Source organism: Convolutriloba macropyga, chromosome 15 (assembly GCF_964194025.1).
Source record: "Convolutriloba macropyga chromosome 15, txConMacr16.3, whole genome shotgun sequence".
NCBI classification, from domain to species: Eukaryota; Metazoa; Xenacoelomorpha; order Acoela; family Convolutidae; genus Convolutriloba; species Convolutriloba macropyga.
This window is the reverse complement of record NC_134482.1, coordinates 6,185,867-6,189,827: the sequence shown is the minus strand read 5'-3', so window position 1 is coordinate 6,189,827 and position 3,961 is coordinate 6,185,867.

The window sequence follows — 3,961 nt, the reverse complement described above, 5'->3', positions numbered from 1 at the left end:
GTATATGTATGTATGTGTGTGCAAGTGTGAGTGTAAGTGTGTGTATTTGTGCGTTTGTGTACAAGTTTGTGTTTGTATATATGTGTGTGTATGTTTGTGTATGTGAGTATGTGTGTGTGTGCGTGTATGTGTGTATATGTCTGTATATGTGTGTGTTTCTTCGTGTGTGTATGTGTGTATACATGTGTGTATATGTATGCGTGTGTTTATGTGTGTGTTGTATGAGTGAAGATGTCATTGTATGTGTGCATGTGTGTGTATTTGTGCGTGTACGTGCGTGTTTGTGTGTATATGTGGGTATTTGTGCGTGTATATATTTATGTATGTGTGTATGTGTCTGTATGTGTGTTTGTGTGTGTATGTCTGTGTGCATGTGAGTGTATTTGTTTCTGTGTGTGTATGTATATTTGTGCTTATATTTGTCTGCATGACTGTATATGCGTGTGTTCGTGTGTATCTTTGTGTGTGTGTGTGTGTATAAATGTGTGTATGTATGTGTATGTGTTTATATGTGTAAGTAAAAGTGTATTTGTGCGTGTATGTGTTTGTATGTGTCTGTTTGTGTGTTCATGTTTGTATGTGTATAAGTAAGTGTATGTGTGTGAGTGTATGTGTGTGGGTGTATGTGTGTGTATCTGTATGTCTGTATTTGTGTGTGTCTGTATGTGTGTATTTATATGAGTATGTGTTTGTATTTGTGTATGTGTGTATGTATTTGTGTGTATATGTTTGTTTATATCTGTGTGTATGTGTGTGTGTGGGAGTGTATGTGTGTGTATGTGTGTGTATGTTTGTATGTGATGTGTATATATGTGTGTGCATGTGTGAGTGTATGTGCGTGTATTTGTGCAAGTATGCGTGTCTTTGTGTGTAAGTGTATGTGTCTCTATGTGTGTGTATGTGTGAGTGTACACTATGTGTGTTGTATGAGTATATGTCTTTGTATGTGTGTGCATGTGTGTGTATCTGTGCGTGTAATTGTGTGTGCGTGTATATGTGTATTTGTGCGTGTATATGTTTATGTATGTGTGTATGTGTATGTTTGAGTGTGTATATTTGTGTGTATACGTATGTGTTTGTATGTGTATGTATGTGTTTATGTATGTGTGTATGTGTCTGTATGTGTGAGTGTATGTGTTTGCGTGCATGTGTGTGTATCTGTATGTGTGTTTATATGACTGTGTGTATATGTATGTATGTATGTGTGTGCAAGTGTGGGTGTAAGTGTGTGTATTTGTGCGTTTGTGTACAAGTTTGTGTTTATATATATGTGTGTGTGTGTATGTTTGTGTATGTGAGTATGTGTGTGTGTGCGTGTATGTGTGTATATGTCTGTATATGTGTGTGTTTCTTCGTGTGTGTATGTGTGTATACATGTGTGTATATGTATGCGTGTGTTTATGTGTGTGTTGTATGAGTGAATATGTCATTGTATGTGTGCATGTGTGTGTATTTGTGCGTGTACGTGCGTGTTTGTGTGTATATGTGGGTATTTGTGCGTGTATATATTTATGTATGTGTGTATGTGTCTGTATGTGTGTTTGTGTGTGTATGTCTGTGTGCATGTGAGTGTATATGTTTCTGTGTGTGTATGTATATTTGTGCTTATATGTGTCTGCATGACTGTATATGCGTGTGTTCGTGTGTATCTTTGTGTGTGTGTATATATATATAAATGTGTGTATGTATGTGTATGTGTTTGTATGTGTATGTAAAAGTGTGTTTGTACGTGTATGTGTTTGTATGTGTGTGTTCATGTTTGTATGTGTATAAGTAAGTGTATGTGTGTGAGTGTATGTGTGTGGGTGTATGTGTGTGTATCTGTATGTCTGTATTTGTGTGTGTCTGTATGTGTGTATTTATATGAGTATGTGTTTGTATTTGTGTATGTGTGTATGTATTTGTGTGTATATGTTTGTTTATATCTGTGTGTATGTGTGTGTGGGAGTGTATGTGTGAGTGTATGTGTGTGTATGTTTGTATGTGATGTGTATATATGTGTGTGCATGTGTGAGTGTATGTGCGTGTATTTGTGCAAGTATGCGTGTCTTTGTGTGTGTGTATATGTCTCTATGTGTGTGTATGTGTGAGTGTATACTATGTGTGTTGTATGAGTATATGTCTTTGTATGTGTGTGCATGTGTGTGTATCTGTGCGTGTAATTGTGTGTGCGTGTATGTGTGTATTTGTGCGTGTATATGTTTATGTATGTGTGTATGTGTATGTTTGAGTGTGTATATTTGTGTGTATACGTTTGTGTTTGTATGTGTATGTATGTGTTTATGTATGTGTGTATGTGTCTGTATGTGTGAGTGTATGTGTTTGCGTGCATGTGTGTGTATCTGTATGTGTGTTTATATGACTGTGTGTATATGTATGTATGTGTGTATAAGTTTGTATATGTGAGTGTATGTGTGTATATGTTTGTGTTTCTCTGAGTATGTTTGAGTGTGTATATGTGTATACGTATGTGTTTATTTATATGTGTGTGTATGTGTTTGTGTATGTTTGTATGTGTGCGTGTATGTGTGAGTATATGTGTGTGTATGTGTTTATGTATGTGTGTATGTGTGTCTATGTGTGAGTGCATGTGTGTGTATGTTTGTGTATGTGAGTATGTGTGTGTGCGTGTATGTGTGTATGTCTGTATATGTGTGGGTTTCTGTTTGTGTGTGTCTGTATGTGTGTATATATGTGTGTGTATGTGTGTTTGTGTATGTGTGAGTGTATGTCTATGTTTCTGTATTTGAGTGTATGTATGTGTGTGTGTGCGTGGATTACGTACAACTATGCCGACGTTTAAGAGTGCCGAAAGTGAAATTGATTCTAAAAGTGCCGAAACTGCTATTACCAATTAATTATCAATTAAATGCTAACCGAATGTTGTTTTCAAAGCAACCAGGGCACTCTGGTCAGTATTCGGTTGTGATAGATTCATATCAAGTCCCACGGGCCGCTGTGCATGGCCGTTGTCCGCAATTATCATTGTTTGTTTTAAATGTTTCTCCCTCAAATTATCTTGTCCTAATAAATAATAGAACCCAAAATCTCAAAACTTCATTGTGATTGGTTCAGAAATTTTGTGTTCATTTCAGTTAAAGTGATTTGATTGGTTTAGAATTTTATCGGGTGAAAAATTGAATAAATTTTCGGCACTCTTATAATCGGCATAGTATTACGTCGGCATAGTTGAACGTCACCGTGTGCGTGTATATGTGTGTGAGTGTGTGTATGAATGTTTGTGTGTTGTGTGTGTATGTGAGTGTATGTATGTGTGTGTGCTTGTATGTGTGTGAGTGTGTATGTATGTGTGTTTGTGTGTTGTGTGTGTGAGGATGTAGATCGGAAAATAGGGGCATGCACTAATTGGCTGTTAATTGATTGCAATAACTGATGATTTGACACGGTAAAATCCTCCGATATTTATAGCATAAAATAGCAGTACAGCGTAAAAAACATTATAGCAGTTTCTCTAATGTTGCATATTGCTTGCTCCTCTGGAGCCCAAAAATTTTTTTTAGAAAACCATACTCATAAGAAGCCAGGTCCAGCAACCTGACTAAAATTTTTTTTTTACTTTTTAATGCAAGCTTTAAACTCACAATTTCATTGCCCTCATCAGCTGGTGGCTGTTGGTTGTCGTCAACATAGTTGTTGTTGTGGCTTTGATTGTGTTGATACAATAATGCAGCGGACATGTCTTGGGAAACAATTGAAACTTGTCGGGAGGCAGACATCGAAAAACAAATAGCAATCTGAAAGTAACATGATGTCTAAATTCAAAAAAGATTTGGTCATTCATGTGGTTATTAAACCATCAGTGTATAGCCACGTTACTTTAAATACCTTTCATAATGATTGTGCGAATAAAATTTGCAGTATTATATCAATTCAAATTGCAGAGTAGACTTGCGCCTTTCTTAGACACCAGGGAGAGACGAAAGGGACTTTTGTAATTGGT